At 37.4% G+C, this 18638-nt stretch overlaps 1 long non-coding RNA gene across 2 annotated transcripts; it reads left to right on the top strand.

The window, feature by feature from the left end:
- Window positions 1-2190: 2190 nt before the first annotated feature.
- Window positions 2191-11258, top strand: LOC134288569 (uncharacterized). 2 transcript variants are annotated; one of them, XR_009998024.1, is made up of 3 exons: window positions 2191-2261; window positions 2759-2952; window positions 3067-11251. It is a non-coding gene; the product is annotated as an uncharacterized LOC134288569 (long non-coding RNA). The 2 variants fall into 2 exon arrangements; XR_009998023.1 differs by lacking the exon at window positions 2191-2261 and having other exon boundaries at window positions 2704-2952; window positions 3067-3258; window positions 10202-11258.
- Window positions 11259-18638: the final 7380 nt, after the last annotated feature.

Consider the following 18638-nt stretch of genomic DNA (forward strand, 5'->3'; position numbering starts at 1 on the left):
CTTCTGACAGAACTTTGACAAAATTCATACAGAAACAAAAATGTGTTTTTCAGAATCACAACCCTGTTGGTGGGTTTGTGTTTCACGTCTGGAAATTGCTTCTGATAATTATAATTTCACACATGTCGCTGCTTGAAGAATTCGTGTACTTGGGCTCACTGGTGACCGACGACAACGACACCAGCAGAGAAATTCAGAGGCGCATTGTGGCAGGAAATCGTGCCTACTTTGGACTCCGCAGAACTCTACGATCGAATAAAGTTCGCCGTAACACGAAGTTAACCATCTACAAAACGTTGATTAGACCGGTCGTCCTCTATGGGCACCAAACATGGACCCTACGTGCAGAGGACCAACGCGCCCTTGGAGTTTTCGAACGGAAGGTGTTGCGTACCATCTACGGCGGAGTGCAGATGGAAGACGGGACTTGGAGAAGGCGAATGAACCACGAGCTGCATCAGCTGCTGAGAGAACCAACCATCGTCCATACCGTAAAAATCGGGAGGCTACGGTGGGCGGGTCACGTCATCAGGATGTCGGATAGCAACCCGACTAAAATGGTTCTCGAGAGTCATCCGACCGGTACAAGAAGACGTGGTGCGCAGCGAGCTAGGTGGGTCAACCAAGTGGAGGACGATCTGCGGACCCTACGCAGAGTGCGGAACTGGAGGCAAACAGCCATGGACCGAGTGGAATGGAGGCGGCTACTATGTACAGCAGAGGCCACCCCGGCCTTAGCCTGAACGGTAAGGTAAGTAACATGTCGCTGCTATGTAGATTTGAACTGGATCCTCCTGCGTGATAGCCTGCCGACTTACCGCTGCGCTGCTGAAAACACTTGACAAAGTCAAGCTAACTTCACTACTGTACAAATGTGCAAAACTAGCTGCCGACAGAAAATCGATTCAAGTCAGACTTTACCTACTGTCCACTCAATCGCAGCTGTAGTACTGTGGTAGAGCATAGGGTTCTCACGCTGCAACTATCGGTTCGAATCCGACGGGCGGCGATTTTTTTTTTGCTCAAGCCTAGTATTCATTGATTTGATAACTTCATATTTGTCTTTTATTCGTGTATGCTTAAACAGTTGCTTTCTGTAAAAGAAATAAACACAATGCTACTGAACTGAACTTCTATGAACTTGAAAGTTCCGACAAAGTTCCGAGTAGCATCTTAAGCAGCTTTAAAGTTCCGAATGGAACTTTCTGGCTGCTTAAGAGGCTAACAATGAGCCTTGCCGGAACTTGTGTCCGAAGTTCCAGGAATGCTCATCGTTAGCCTCTTAAGGGCGGACGGGACGGTCGGGTAAATATCCGCCATTGCTCTGTTGTTACTAAGATGGTAATCTCAGATTCTACTTCATATTTTGCAACAAAAACCCATCATTGTGTATGCTCACTTGCACTGCACATGCTGATTGTTTTTCATCATCTTCAGTGCAATAGAACTCGAGATTACCATCTTCAAAATCGCGAGGCAAATTGTTAGAAAGAGAGGCAAGATAGGAAAAATAACACGGCGTCCCGTTTCACCTTAAGCAGCCAGAAAGTTCCGTTTGGAACTTTATCTGAACTTCGCGGAACTTGAAAGTGCATTTTGTCATGGTAAGCGGAACTTTTGGTTACTTGGGGTGCCTCATCAAAAGTATGAGTCGCACTACATTTGTTAAACCCTTATTGCATTTGTTTACCCCCATTTGTTTACCCCCATTTGTTTACCCCCATTGCAAAAATCCATGTCCCGAACACATAGAAGGAATGAAGATTTTTTTTCCCAGTGTGTCAATTCATAACAGTAATGTTCATAATAAATAAAATCATTTTTATTTTATACCAGTATAAACTAAAGAGTGGAGTTTGTGCAAATAATATTTCTAAATTCCTTATTGACAGGCTTGTTGACCAAAATTTTCGTGAAAATTGGGTTATTTAGTGAATAAAATAATGCTATTTTGTATAGCCTACTCAAAAGAGCTAATTTTTCTGAGTATAACGTTATTTTATTGGATTCCAATACCTTTGTTTTCATGGTTAAATTAACAAAACAGTTTTCATTTTTGTGGATAGAATGACAGTTCAGTCGATAAAGTGACAGTTCGATCCGAACAAAAAAAAATCCCCATACAAACTTTAAATGCATTTTAAAAATAGTTCCCGGACTCCGAAAATTATGAAATTTTGGATTTCGACTAATGGATTACCAGCTTTGGCGGAAATTGCAACAGATGGCGCTAGTGAGCAGGAGTTTTTCAATTTGAAAATGTATGAAGAAAATAACAAAAATGAGTTTTTTTCACTTAAAAAACATTTTGTCGGAAAAAATATTTGGTACAGGTTGTAGGTCATAATAATATCAATCTGCGTTACCAAATATTTTTTGCCAAAATTTCGAGATAATTGAAATATTTGAAAAAATCTAGATTGAGTTTAAATAAGGGCGAAATTAACATGAGAGAGTTCTCTTCATCGACTCTCTCTTCTGCAAATTAGAGTGACAAGATGCAAATTCAATCGAACTTTTTTTACACTTAGACGCTAGATTGCATCGCAACCTAGCGGTTTATGACCAAAAAGTGCAACCATACTTGCAACTTGTCGCTTTAATTTGAAGAAAAGAGAGTCGATGAAGAGAACTCGCTCATGTTACTTTCGCCCTTATTTAAACTCAATCTAGAAATGTACAAATTCCCATACATTTTTTCGACCGAAAACTTCTGCCTCGATAATGGTTTCTCTTCCTATTCCTATACATGGCAAAGTATGACGTCACAAATATACATGGAGTTATGTTTACTTACCCATCTGTCAAAATGCAAACAAAAAAAAGAAGCAAAATTGGGAACGGAGGAACGGAAAAGTGAAAAACAGATTTGGTGAGAAAAACGGTGCGTTCCGGAACACCGGTCTTCGTCGGCCGCGGAGAAACTACTACTGGAGTTACAATTTTCAATAGGTTTGTATTTAGCTTCTATAAGTTATTGAGAAATCCAGATAAATTTGGATTTCCATTGGTAAACAAAGCTTCATTTTCGGCTTTGTCCGTATTGTTGTGTTTTTTTGTTTGTAGAAAAACGAAGGATTTTAAGATTACACCTGTTCGAGCTGGGAGTGTTCCTTGGACCGTTGATGGAGGTCAAACGTTCGTTGGAAACCACCCGAGCCTGACCTGACGGGCTGATTGATAGTTGGAGCGCATTGCAGTTGCGGTTCCCTATGGACGGAGCAAACTTCCTACGGCGAAAAAACACACAGCAGCGAGGTAGGTAGGAATAGGGAAAGGAAAGTGGGGCAAAAATAGGCTACCGAAGGAATAGATCCCGACAACTCTCTGATCACAAATCAAATTATTCTGTATTTTTACACGGCTTTTATAGACACTAATCAGTTTATGACATGAAGATTGGAAAATCTACCAATTTGTCACCTGTTTCTCCAAGGATTCGCACAGGAGTTCTTTGTGGCATTCCTTTGGGGGTTTCTTCAGGAGTTGGTTCGGAGATTCCTGCAGGGTTTATTCAGGAATTCCGCTAGTTCAGTCAGGAATCCTTCCAGGAGTTCTTTGGGGAAAGAAAGAGTGGCGTCATGTTCCAATTTTGACTGCTCTCATGCTCGTTTGGAACGAGAGTTTGTATGGATTTGACATTCTACTTTCGAGGATTTCTTCTATGATTCCTTCTGAGATACCATCTGGAGTTGTTTCAGGAATTCGTTCTGCACTTCCTACAGGAATTTCTTCAGGAGTTCTTTCAGCGATTCCATCAGGAGTTCTATCTGGGGTACCTTCGGAGTTCCATCAGAGAATCCTCCTGGAATCTCTTCATTTAATTATGCAGACATTTCTGAAGTTATTCGTCCAAGAGTTTCTTCAGGAATCCTTCCATGTGTTCCTCCAGGGATTCCTCCAATAATTTATTTAGCGATTCTTCCAGGAGTTCCTTCAGAGATTCCCCCAGGATTTCATTAATGCATTCCTCCAGAGTTTCATTCATAGATTCTTTTAGAAGCTCCTTCAGTAAATCCAGGAGTACCTTCAGAGATCATTTAAAAGATTACTTCTGAAGTACCTACAAGGAATCGCCTAGGAGTTCTTACTGGATTTTTTCGGGGATTCCATCAGGGTCCCTATAAATATTTCCTTCTGAGATTTCTTCTAGGAGTTCTTTCAAAGATTCCTACAGGATCTTCCCAGTGGCAATTCCCTAACCTCAAAACTACCTGTTTAACGAATGCAAATTCTTGATTTCTCACAATAAATTGGCTTGTTATTTGTAGAAAACGGCGATAATAGGCGTTTCCGCCCATTTCAATTTGATTCTGATCCTCAATTCTCCACAAATGCAACTTTTAGGGGTCGTTGAACAGGTAAAAAGTGAGGTTACGAGACGCCACTGGTTCTTGCAGGAGTCTTCAGGGATTCATCCTGCAGTTTATTCAGGGATTTCTCCAGGATTTTTTTTGGGATTCCTTTAGTAGTTCATTCAATATTTCATCTAGGAGTTCGTTCAGGGGTTCTTACTGGGACTCCTCCAGTAGTTTTTTCAGGGAGTCTTTCAGAGCATTCTCCTGCGGTTCCTTCATGGCTTTTTCAATATTTTTTTTTGGGTTCCTCCAGGATTCCTTCTAGAGTTATTCTACCAGGAGTAGTTTTAGGGATTTTTCCAGAAGTTTCTTTAGAATTTTTTTCAGGCGTTTTTAAGATTACTCCAAGAGTTCCTTCAAGACTTCACCCAGAGTTTCTTCAGCGAATCCTGGAGTTTTTTTTATGGATTCCTTAATGATTTGCCTCAAGATTTCACCTAGGAGATCGTCCTAAATTATGTCAGGCAAAAAATTGTCATTTTCAACCACTTTCCCACCTATGTCACACTTTTTGTATGAGACCTCTAAAAATTTCTTCTAAGGGTTCTTCCAGAAGTTCCTATAGAGATTACTCTAGGAAATCCTTCAACTTTTCATCCAAAAATTTTCTCAGGGATTTCCAAAGTTCCTTCTGGGATTTCTCAAGGAGCTCCATTAGGGATCCGTCCAGAGAATCTTACAGGAGTTTCTTCAGTTGTTTACCCAGGAGGTCCATCAAATTTCAATCTTGGAGTTCCTTCAGGGATTCCCCCAGTAGCTTTTCCGAGGATTTCTCCAGGAGATTCTTCAGTGATTTCTTCTGGAGTGGGTTCAGAAACTGTTTCAGGGATTCGTTTATGGTTTTTTCAGGGATTCCTTCAGGAGTTCTTTCAGCGAATTCTTCTGGATTTTATACAGGGCTTCGTCCAGAAGTTCTTTCAATGGTTCCTTCTGGAATCCCTCCAGGAGTTCCTTCAGAGATTTCTCCTTAGTTCCTTCATGAATTATTGCAGACATTTTTCAAGGGACACGTCCGGGAGTTTCTTATGGCCGGGATTCTTGCTGGAATTCCTAAAAGAATTTCTCCAGGTTTTCTTTGTTTCAGGGATATCGTCAGAAGTTGTATCAGGGGTCTTCCTGGAGTTCCTTCAGGGATTCGTCCAGAAGTTCCTTCAGAGATTAACCTAGGAGTTCATTCAGAAATTCCTTCAGCAGTTTCTTCAAGGTTTAATCCAGAGATTTTCCAAGGGGTTTCATTTGGATCCTAAAGGAGTCCTTTCAGGGAATCCTGGAGTTTATCCATGGAATATTACAATACCTATTTCCTTTAAGGATTCATCTAGAAGTTCCTTCAATGAATCCTCCTGGAGTTCTTACAGAGTTTCTTCAAGGTTTAATCCAAGAGATTTTTCGTTAATTTCCAAAGACTTTCATTATGGATCCTTCCTGGAGTGGAGGGATTCCTCCAGTAGATCCTTCAGGGGCTCACCGTGGGTTTGCTTCAGGAATTTTTGGATAGTTTAATCCTTCAGTTCCTTCCGCGATTTCTCCAGTAGTCCCATCAGCGATCTTTGCAGGAGTTCCTGAAGGGATTCATCTAGGAGTTCTTCAAGGAATTTCTCCAGCAGTTCTTTGAGGGATTTCTTCTGGTGTTTCTTCAGAGATTTCTTCAACAGTTCTTTTAGCGATTCCTTCTGGATTTCCTACAGGGCTCCATCCAAGAATCCTTTCAAAGATTTCTTCAGGAGTTCCATATGGGGGTTTTCCTGGGTTCCTCCATGGATTTTTGCAGAAAATTCTTAAGGGCTTCGTCCAGGAGTTCATTCTGGTATTCTTCCAGGAATACTTTCAGGAGTTTCTGCAGTTTCTTCATGGATTCATTCAGGAGTTCTTTCAGCGATTCCTACTGGATTTCATACATGGCTTTGTCCGGGAATTCTCTTGAAGGTTTCTTCTAGAGTTCCTCCAAGAGTTTCTTGAATGTATCCAGGAGTTCCTTCAGGAATTCCTACAGGAGTTCCTCCATGTGTTCTTTGAGCATTTTTTTACTATCGTAAAATTGGGCCGAAGGGTTTCAGATTTTCATGAAAATTTTTCCACAGGCTGGGCTCATGAATATATGAACAAAAAAAATTGAGAAAAATTCAGGGTCGCCTATTTACCCGGAAAACTCAGGTGGAAATTCTTTGTTTTCCCCTGACACTACTTACTTTGAAAAATCACAACTCAAGAACGATGCATCATAGAAACAAAGTATTTTTTTAGAAAATAAAAGCAAATTTTCTCAGAAATCCAAAAACCTATAAAGTGGAAAAAGTTTTCCACAAAATTTTCCACAGTTGAGAAAACTCGTAAAGAAGAACCGAAAAAACAATACCCAAACTCGCGGAAAATTTTCAATAAAAAAATTTCTGGGAAGTTTTTTTCATAAGCTTTAATCGCTGAAATTTTTGGAATGCACTTTTTTCGGTATGGTTAAGGCTCAAGCATTCGTCATCATATTTTGGTAATAGAAAAGCAGTTTTTTCGTTGTAAATCAAAACAATGACCACGAAAATGTATTCATTGCATTACATTCCTCATGTGAAACGCAGTGAATCCATTTTCGCTGCCAGAATGTTTGATTTGAACGAAAAAACTGCTTTCAAATGTTTGATGATGACGATGATTTCAATGACGAATGGTTCAACGTTAATTTTGTTGAAAAATGTCCAAATGTATCATATATAAGCCTTTTCTTTGAAAAATCATAACTCAAGAATGAAGCATCATAGAAACAAAGTTTTTTAATGAAAATGAAAGCAAATTTTCTCAGGAATAAAAAAAATATGAAGTAAAAAAGTTTTCCACAACATTTTCTACCGTTGAGAAAATTCAAAAAGAAAAGCCGGAAAAAGTATTCCCGAACCCGCGGAAATTTTTTTTTTTCATAAGCTCAGCGATCAAAATTTTTGGAATGAACTTTTTTTTTTCTTTCTCAAGTTATGGTAAATTTTGTGAAAAATAACCATATGGTAATTTTTCACATAATAAGATCCTAAAATGAAAAATATTATTTCGGTTTTGCTGCATAACAGGAAGGAGCATGCTTTTCTGATCTCAATGGTATTTTTCCCGAACTTAAACAGTGACAGAATAGTCAATAGACTCGAAAGTAAAATAATGATGAGCAGGTCTTGTTTGACATTGAGTGCTAAACAAGGAGTGTTGCAAAAAATTTAAAATTTTTTGAAAATATATTTTATGGGCTTTACCTAATAGAAATACTTAAAAAATGAGTAAACATGTCGTTTTAATCAATGCTTGATCTACTTATGCAAAAATTGAGATAGGCTTTTAGGAGCCTATTGGCCATAACTCAAGAACGAAAACCAAGTGCATTCCGAAAATTTCAGCCTTGATTTCAGCTTATGAAAATACCTTCTCAAAAATATTTTTTTTGAAAATTTCCCGCGATGTTCGGACATATTTTTTTCGGCTTTTCTTTATGAATTTCCTCAACGGTGGAAAATTTCGTGGAAACCTTTTTCCTTTTTATATATTTTTTTGATTCCTGAGAAAATTTGCTTTCATTTTCTAAAAAAAAACTTTGTTTCTACGATGCTTCGTTCTTGAGTTATGATTTTTCAAAGAAAAGGCTTATATGATACATTTGGACATTTTTGAACAAAATTGGCCATAATTCAAAAACGATAAAAAAGTGCATTCCAAAAATATCAGCGATTAAAGTTTATGGAATAACCTTCTCAATTTTTTTTAAATATTTTTTTACGAGTTCGGGTCGGGCATTGTTTTTCCGGATTTTCTTTACAAATTTTCTCAACTGTGGAAAATTTTGTGGAAAACTTTTTCCAGTTCATATTTTTTTGGACTTCTGAGAAAATTTATTTTCATTTTCTACAAAAAAAACTGATTCAATGATCTATGATGCTTCGTTCTTGAGTTATGACTTTTCAAAGTAAGTAGTGTCAGGGGAAAACAACGAATTTCCACCTGAGTTTTCCGGGAAAATTGGCGACCCTGAATTTTTCTGATTTTTTTTGTTCATATATCTATGAGCCCTGCCTGTGGAAAAAGTTTCATGAAAATCTGGGACCCTTCGGCCCAATCCCGTACGGTAATAAAAAAAATGCGCCTTTGTTTTAAGGATATCTTCAGAAGTTGCATCAGAAATCCTCCCACGAGTTCCTTCTCGGATTCCTCCAGGAGACCTTTCTGGGATTCCTCCAGGAGACCTTTCTGGGATTCCTCCAGGAGACCCTTCTGGAATTTACCCAAGAGTTCCTTCAGAGATTACTTCAGGGGTTTCTACAAGGTTTAATCCAGTAGTTCCTTCAGAGATTTATCAAGGAGTTCCTTGGAGGAGATCCTTGCAGGAGTCCCTTCATGGAATTCCTGCAATGATTCCTCCTGGAGTTCCTTCAGGGATTCCTCCAGAAGTCCCATAAGGGATCTTCAGGAATTCTTCTAGGAGTTCTTTTGTGTATTTCTTCAGGAGTTCCTTCAGGAACTTCTTCTGGAGTTCTTTCAGGGATTCCTTCAGTAGTTCTTTTAGCGATTCCTTCTAGATTTCCTACAGGGCTCCCCCGCATGTCCGGAGTGTGCAGACTGCGACGAGACCGCGGAGCATGTGCTCTTCGAATGTCCACGTTTCGTGGAGCAAAGGTCGAGTATGCAGGAGGTATGCGGTAGAGATATCACGCCTGACAACATTGTTGAAAGGATGTGTATGGGGGCGGACAAGTGGGACTCCGTTACTTCCACGGTTTCTCGAATCGTACTTGAACTACAGAGTAAATGGCGAGCCGAACAACAGCTTGTTGAGTTGGCCCCCCTTCCCCATCCAGGAGCTTGAGTTCAATGGGTAGTCTAAGTACTAGCCAGGACCCGAGCCTCCAGGGGAGAGTGAACAACTTAAGGCGGTAGCTGGTGGAACGCTTACTATTAGAGTGTACTCATGTACGGTCCCCCCTTCTCGAAGTCATCCCTAACGGGCGTACCGCGAAGGTAAGGAAGAGAGAGAATGAGTTTTTAGTGGGTCGATCCCCACATCACCCGAGGAACCAGGGCTTCGTCAAGGAGTCCTTTTTAAAATTCCTTCAGGAGTTCCATCAGGGGTTCCTCCTGGATTTCATGAATGGATTTTTGCAAAAAATGATAACGATTTCGTCCAGGAGTACATTCATTCTTGCATGGATTCCTTCAGGAGTTTGTTGTTTCTCCAGAGATTCCTTAATGAGGTTTAATCCAGTTTATTTCAGTATTTCCTTCAAGGATTCCTTCAGAAGCTGCTTAATTGCTTATTAAAAGAGTTCCTTTAGAAATTTTTCAAGGAGTTCAATTAGGGATCCTTCTAAGAGTTTCCTTCTGGGGTTCCACCAGGTATTTCTGCAAGGGTTTATTCAGGGATTCCTTCAGGGATTCGTCCAGGATTTCCTTTAGAAATTTCATCAAGGATCCTTCCAGAATGTCCGCTGTGCTTCGTCAAGCGCTCACCAGGTGGTAGTAAACAAACTTCAAACAGGACTAACAACGATACGAACGCTGTGATTGCGCCATAGACAAACTAGAGGGCTTGAATTAGCCATTAATGGCTAGATTCCACTTTGAGAGTACTGTTCAGAAAGATAAGGCAAGCAATGGTCAAGTGATGATTCCATGATGACAGTTCGTTTGGCTACAGTTGTCTTCGCTCCCGCGAGTCTATGGTATCTATAGCGTCTATAATCCCAACAGATTGTTTGTATTTTTCATTTATATTGTTAATCGTTGGAAAAACGGGTCTCGTTCCAATGTTTACCATTTTTTTCAATTTCTTACAATTTCTTTTAGAAATCATGGATGTTCAATATTTATTTTTCCAGTTATCAATTTACTCACATGGCGAACACTATCATTGACATCCCCATCCTGGCCACCTTCAGCGTTGGACTGGTTCGACAGAATCCTTATATAACTGTTATAATTATAAATGTTTATAAGTAATAAAAAGAATCGTGGGGTGGGGGTGCTCTGTTGTACTTAAAACAAAAATCCGAAAAATCAAAGGTAGGTTCACCACAGTTCGTAAGTGATTCATGCATGTTTACTTTTTAAATAATGTTTTCTCCCACAACTTTGAAATAAATTATAAGTGGTTCTTGCGTTTAATTACAAATAATCAAAACTGGTTCACCAAGTTCTCCAAAGTCGCAAAGTGACGCATTATAACTTCTTTAAACTATTTATTTTTCCAAAAACTATAAGTAGATCATGTTTAAGTCATTCTTGCGTTTAATCACAATCAAATCTGGTTCACCAAGTTCTCCCAAGTCGCGAGGTGACGCATTACTACTTCTGTAATCAAATTATGTTTCCAAAAACATTGAAGTAGATTATAAGAGGTTCTTGCGCTTAATCACAACCAATCAAATCTGGTTCACCAAATTCTCCCAAGTCGCATGGTGACGCATTACTACTTCTCTAAACAAATTATTTTTCCTAAAACTTTGAACTAGATTACATTTAAGTGATACTTGCGTTGAATCACAAATAATCAAATCTGGTTCACCAAGTTCTCCTAAGTCGCATGGTGACGCACTATTTACTATTTAATCTAATTAGTTTTCCAAAAACTTTAAAGTAGATCATGTTTAAGTCATTCTTGCGTTTAATCACAATCAAATCTGGTTCATCAAGTTCTCCCAAGTCGCATGGTGACGAACTACTTACTACTTAATCAAATTATCTTTTCAAAAACTTTAAAGTAGATCATGTTTAAGTCATTCTTGCGTATAATCACAATCAAACCTGGTTCACCAAGTTCTCCCAAGTCGCATGGTGACGCACTACCTACTATTTAATCAAATGATTTTTCTTAAAACTTCAAAGTAGATCATGTTTAAGTCATTCTTGCGTTTAATAACAATCAAATCTGGTTCACCAAGTTCTCCCAAGTCGCATGGTGACGCACTACTTACTACTTAATCAAATTATTTTTCCAAAAACTTTAAAGTAGATCATGTTTAAGTCATTCTTGCGTATAATCACAATCAAACCTGGTTCACCAAGTTCTCCCAAGTCGCATGGTGACGCACTACCTACTATTTAATCAAATGATTTTTCTTAAAACTTTAAAGTAGATCATGTTTAAGTCATTCTTGCGTTCAATCACAATCAAATCTGGTTCACCAAGTTCTCCCAAGTCGCATGGTGACGCACTACTTACTACTTAATCAAATTATTTTTCCAAAAACTTTAAAGTAGATCATGTTTAAGTCATTCTTGCGTTTAATCACAATCAAATCTGGTTCACCAAGTTCTCCCAAGTCGCATGGTGACGCACTACTTACTACTTAATCAAATTATTTTTCCAAAAACTTTAAAGTAGATCATGTTTAAGTCATTCTTGCGTATAATCACAATCAAACCTGGTTCACCAAGTTCTCCCAAGTCGCATGGTGACGCACTACCTACTATTTAATCAAATGATTTTTCTTAAAACTTCAAAGTAGATCATGTTTAAGTCATTCTTGCGTTCAATCACAATCAAATCTGGTTCACCAAGTTCTCCCAAGTCGCATGGTGACGCACTACCTACTATTTAATCAAATGATTTTTCTTAAAACTTCAAAGTAGATCATGTTTAGGTCATTCTTGCGTTTAATCACAATCAAATCTGGTTCACCAAGTTCTCCCAAGTCGCATGGTGACGCACTACCTACTATTTAATCAAATTATTTTTCCAAAAACTTTAAAGTAGATCATGTTTAAGTCATTCTTGCGTATAATCACAATCAAACCTGGTTCACCAAGTTCTCCCAAGTCGCATGGTGACGCACTACCTACTGTTTAATCAAATGATTTTTCTTAAAACTTTAAAGTAGATCATGTTTAAGTCATTCTTGCGTTCAATCACAATCAAATCTGGTTCACCAAGTTCTCCCAAGTCGCATGGTGACGCACTACCTACTACTTAATCAAATTATTTTTCCAAAAACTTTAAAGTAGATCATGTTTAAGTCATTCTTGCGTTTAATCACAATCAAATCTGGTTCACCAAGTTCTCCCAAGTCGCATGGTGACGCACTACTTACTATTTAATCAAATTATTTTTCCAAAAACTTTAAAGTAGATCATGTTTAAGTCATTCTTGCGTATAATCACAATCAAACCTGGTTCACCAAGTTCTCCCAAGTCGCATGGTGACGCACTACCTACTATTTAATCAAATGATTTTTCTTAAAACTTCAAAGTAGATCATGTTTAGGTCATTCTTGCGTTTAATCACAATCAAATCTGGTTCACCAAGTTCTCCCAAGTCGCATGGTGACGCACTACCTACTATTTAATCAAATTATTTTTCCAAAAACTTTAAAGTAGATCATGTTTAAGTCATTCTTGCGTATAATCACAATCAAACCTGGTTCACCAAGTTCTCCCAAGTCGCATGGTGACGCACTACCTACTATTTAATCAAATGATTTTTCTTAAAACTTTAAAGTAGATCATGTTTAAGTCATTCTTGCGTTCAATCACAATCAAATCTGGTTCACCAAGTTCTCCCAAGTCGCATGGTGACGCACTACCTACTACTTAATCAAATTATTTTTCCAAAAACTTTAAAGTAGATCATGTTTAAGTCATTCTTGCGTTTAATCACAATCAAATCTGGTTCACCAAGTTCTCCCAAGTCGCATGGTGACGCACTACTTACTATTTAATCAAATTATTTTTCCAAAAACTTTAAAGTAGATCATGTTTAAGTCATTCTTGCGTATAATCACAATCAAACCTGGTTCACCAAGTTCTCCCAAGTCGCATGGTGACGCACTACCTACTATTTAATCAAATGATTTTTCTTAAAACTTCAAAGTAGATCATGTTTAGGTCATTCTTGCGTTTAATCACAATCAAATCTGGTTCACCAAGTTCTCCCAAGTCGCATGGTGACGCACTACCTACTACTTAATCAAATTATTTTTCCAAAAACTTTAAAGTAGATCATGTTTAAGTCATTCTTGCGTATAATCACAATCAAACCTGGTTCACCAAGTTCTCCCAAGTCGCATGGTGACGCACTACCTACTATTTAATCAAATGATTTTTCTTAAAACTTTAAAGTAGATCATGTTTAAGTCATTCTTGCGTTCAATCACAATCAAATCTGGTTCACCAAGTTCTCCCAAGTCGCATGGTGACGCACTACCTACTACTTAATCAAATTATTTTTCCAAAAACTTTAAAGTAGATCATGTTTAAGTCATTCTTGCGTTTAATCACAATCAAATCTGGTTCACCAAGTTCTCCCAAGTCGCATGGTGACGCACTACTTACTATTTAATCAAATTATTTTTCCAAAAACTTTAAAGTAGATCATGTTTAAGTCATTCTTGCGTATAATCACAATCAAACCTGGTTCACCAAGTTCTCCCAAGTCGCATGGTGACGCACTACCTACTATTTAATCAAATGATTTTTCTTAAAACTTCAAAGTAGATCATGTTTAGGTCATTCTTGCGTTTAATCACAATCAAATCTGGTTCACCAAGTTCTCCCAAGTCGCATGGTGACGCACTACCTACTACTTAATCAAATTATTTTTCCAAAAACTTTAAAGTAGATCATGTTTAAGTCATTCTTGCGTTTAATCACAATCAAATCTGGTTCACCAAGTTCTCCCAAGTCGCATGGTGACGCACTACTTACTATTTAATCAAATTATTTTTCCAAAAACTTTAAAGTAGATCATGTTTAAGTCATTCTTGCGTATAATCACAATCAAACCTGGTTCACCAAGTTCTCCCAAGTCGCATGGTGACGCACTACCTACTATTTAATCAAATGATTTTTCTTAAAACTTCAAAGTAGATCATGTTTAAGTCATTCTTGCGTTCAATCACAATCAAATCTGGTTCACCAAGTTCTCCCAAGTCGCATGGTGACGCACTACCTACTATTTAATCAAATGATTTTTCTTAAAACTTCAAAGTAGATCATGTTTAGGTCATTCTTGCGTTTAATCACAATCAAATCTGGTTCACCAAGTTCTCCCAAGTCGCATGGTGACGCACTACCTACTATTTAATCAAATTATTTTTCCAAAAACTTTAAAGTAGATCATGTTTAAGTCATTCTTGCGTATAATCACAATCAAACCTGGTTCACCAAGTTCTCCCAAGTCGCATGGTGACGCACTACCTACTATTTAATCAAATGATTTTTCTTAAAACTTCAAAGTAGATCATGTTTAAGTCATTCTTGCGTTCAATCACAATCAAATCTGGTTCACCAAGTTCTCCCAAGTCGCATGGTGACGCACTACCTACTACTTAATCAAATTATTTTTCCAAAAACTTTAAAGTAGATCATGTTTAAGTCATTCTTGCGTTTAATCACAATCAAATCTGGTTCACCAAGTTCTCCCAAGTCGCATGGTGACGCACTACTTACTATTTAATCAAATTATTTTTCCAAAAACTTTAAAGTAGATCATGTTTAAGTCATTCTTGCGTATAATCACAATCAAACCTGGTTCACCAAGTTCTCCCAAGTCGCATGGTGACGCACTACCTACTATTTAATCAAATGATTTTTCTTAAAACTTCAAAGTAGATCATGTTTAGGTCATTCTTGCGTTTAATCACAATCAAATCTGGTTCACCAAGTTCTCCCAAGTCGCATGGTGACGCACTACCTACTACTTAATCAAATTATTTTTCCAAAAACTTTAAAGTAGATCATGTTTAAGTCATTCTTGCGTTTAATCACAATCAAATCTGGTTCACCAAGTTCTCCCAAGTCGCATGGTGACGCACTACTTACTATTTAATCAAATTATTTTTCCAAAAACTTTAAAGTAGATCATGTTTAAGTCATTCTTGCGTATAATCACAATCAAACCTGGTTCACCAAGTTCTCCCAAGTCGCATGGTGACGCACTACCTACTATTTAATCAAATGATTTTTCTTAAAACTTCAAAGTAGATCATGTTTAAGTCATTCTTGCGTTCAATCACAATCAAATCTGGTTCACCAAGTTCTCCCAAGTCGCATGGTGACGCACTACCTACTATTTAATCAAATGATTTTTCTTAAAACTTCAAAGTAGATCATGTTTAGGTCATTCTTGCGTTTAATCACAATCAAATCTGGTTCACCAAGTTCTCCCAAGTCGCATGGTGACGCACTACCTACTATTTAATCAAATTATTTTTCCAAAAACTTTAAAGTAGATCATGTTTAAGTCATTCTTGCGTATAATCACAATCAAACCTGGTTCACCAAGTTCTCCCAAGTCGCATGGTGACGCACTACCTACTATTTAATCAAATGATTTTTCTTAAAACTTCAAAGTAGATCATGTTTAAGTCATTCTTGCGTTCAATCACAATCAAATCTGGTTCACCAAGTTCTCCCAAGTCGCATGGTGACGCACTACCTACTACTTAATCAAATTATTTTTCCAAAAACTTTAAAGTAGATCATGTTTAAGTCATTCTTGCGTTTAATCACAATCAAATCTGGTTCACCAAGTTCTCCCAAGTCGCATGGTGACGCACTACTTACTACTTAATCAAATTATTTTTCCAAAAACTTTAAAGTAGATCATGTTTAAGTCATTCTTGCGTTTAATCACAATCAAATCTGGTTCACCAAGTTCTCCCAAGTCGCATGGTGACGCACTACTTACTACTTAATCAAATTATTTTTCCAAAAACTTTAAAGTAGATCATGTTTAAGTCATTCTTGCGTTTAATCACAATCAAATCTGGTTCACCAAGTTCTCCCAAGTCGCATGGTGACGCACTACTTACTACTTAATCAAATTATTTTTCCAAAAACTTTAAAGTAGATCATGTTTAAGTCATTCTTGCGTTTAATCACAATCAAATCTGGTTCACCAAGTTCTCCCAAGTCGCATGGTGACGCACTACTTACTACTTAATCAAATTATTTTTCCAAAAACTTTAAAGTAGATCATGTTTAAGTCATTCTTGCGTATAATCACAATCAAATCTGGTTCACCAAGTTCTCCCAAGTCGCATGGTGACGCACTACCTACTATTTAATCAAATGATTTTTCTTAAAACTTCAAAGTAGATCATGTTTAAGTCATTCTTGCGTTTAATCACAATCAAATCTGGTTCACCAAGTTCTCCCAAGTCGCATGGTGACGCACTACTTACTACTTAATCAAATTATTTTTCCAAAAACTTTAAAGTAGATCATGTTTAAGTCATTCTTGCGTTTAATCACAATCAAATCTGGTTCACCAAGTTCTCCCAAGTCGCATGGTGACGCACTACCTACTACTTAATCAAATTATTTTTCCAAAAACTTTAAAGTAGATCATGTTTAAGTCATTCTTGCGTATAATCACAATCAAACCTGGTTCACCAAGTTCTCCCAAGTCGCATGGTGACGCACTACCTACTATTTAATCAAATGATTTTTCTTAAAACTTCAAAGTAGATCATGTTTAAGTCATTCTTGCGTTCAATCACAATCAAATCTGGTTCACCAAGTTCTCCCAAGTCGCATGGTGACGCACTACCTACTATTTAATCAAATGATTTTTCTTAAAACTTCAAAGTAGATCATGTTTAGGTCATTCTTGCGTTTAATCACAATCAAATCTGGTTCACCAAGTTCTCCCAAGTCGCATGGTGACGCACTACCTACTATTTAATCAAATTATTTTTCCAAAAACTTTAAAGTAGATCATGTTTAAGTCATTCTTGCGTATAATCACAATCAAACCTGGTTCACCAAGTTCTCCCAAGTCGCATGGTGACGCACTACCTACTATTTAATCAAATGATTTTTCTTAAAACTTTAAAGTAGATCATGTTTAAGTCATTCTTGCGTTCAATCACAATCAAATCTGGTTCACCAAGTTCTCCCAAGTCGCATGGTGACGCACTACCTACTACTTAATCAAATTATTTTTCCAAAAACTTTAAAGTAGATCATGTTTAAGTCATTCTTGCGTTTAATCACAATCAAATCTGGTTCACCAAGTTCTCCCAAGTCGCATGGTGACGCACTACTTACTATTTAATCAAATTATTTTTCCAAAAACTTTAAAGTAGATCATGTTTAAGTCATTCTTGCGTATAATCACAATCAAACCTGGTTCACCAAGTTCTCCCAAGTCGCATGGTGACGCACTACCTACTATTTAATCAAATGATTTTTCTTAGAACTTTAAAGTAGATCATGTTTAAGTCATTCTTGCGTTCAATCACAATCAAATCTGGTTCACCAAGTTCTCCCAAGTCGCATGGTGACGCACTACCTACTACTTAATCAAATTATTTTTCCAAAAACTTTAAAGTAGATCATGTTTAAGTCATTCTTGCGTATAATCACAATCAAACCTGGTTCACCAAGTTCTCCCAAGTCGCATGGTGACGCACTACCTACTATTTAATCAAATGATTTTTCTTAAAACTTTAAAGTAGATCATGTTTAAGTCATTCTTGCGTTCAATCACAATCAAATCTGGTTCACCAAGTTCTCCCAAGTCGCATGGTGACGCACTACCTACTACTTAATCAAATTATTTTTCCAAAAACTTTAAAGTAGATCATGTTTAAGTCATTCTTGCGTTTAATCACAATCAAATCTGGTTCACCAAGTTCTCCCAAGTCGCATGGTGACGCACTACTTACTATTTAATCAAATTATTTTTCCAAAAACTTTAAAGTAGATCATGTTTAAGTCATTCTTGCGTATAATCACAATCAAACCTGGTTCACCAAGTTCTCCCAAGTCGCATGGTGACGCACTACCTACTATTTAATCAAATGATTTTTCTTAAAACTTCAAAGTAGATCATGTTTAAGTCATTCTTGCGTTCAATCACAATCAAATCTGGTTCACCAAGTTCTCCCAAGTCGCATGGTGACGCACTACCTACTATTTAATCAAATGATTTTTCTTAAAACTTCAAAGTAGATCATGTTTAGGTCATTCTTGCGTTTAATCACAATCAAATCTGGTTCACCAAGTTCTCCCAAGTCGCATGGTGACGCACTACCTACTATTTAATCAAATTATTTTTCCAAAAACTTTAAAGTAGATCATGTTTAAGTCATTCTTGCGTATAATCACAATCAAACCTGGTTCACCAAGTTCTCCCAAGTCGCATGGTGACGCACTACCTACTATTTAATCAAATGATTTTTCTTAAAACTTCAAAGTAGATCATGTTTAAGTCATTCTTGCGTTCAATCACAATCAAATCTGGTTCACCAAGTTCTCCCAAGTCGCATGGTGACGCACTACCTACTACTTAATCAAATTATTTTTCCAAAA

This window comes from Aedes albopictus, chromosome 2 (assembly GCF_035046485.1).
Source record: "Aedes albopictus strain Foshan chromosome 2, AalbF5, whole genome shotgun sequence".
NCBI classification, from domain to species: Eukaryota; Metazoa; Arthropoda; class Insecta; order Diptera; family Culicidae; genus Aedes; species Aedes albopictus.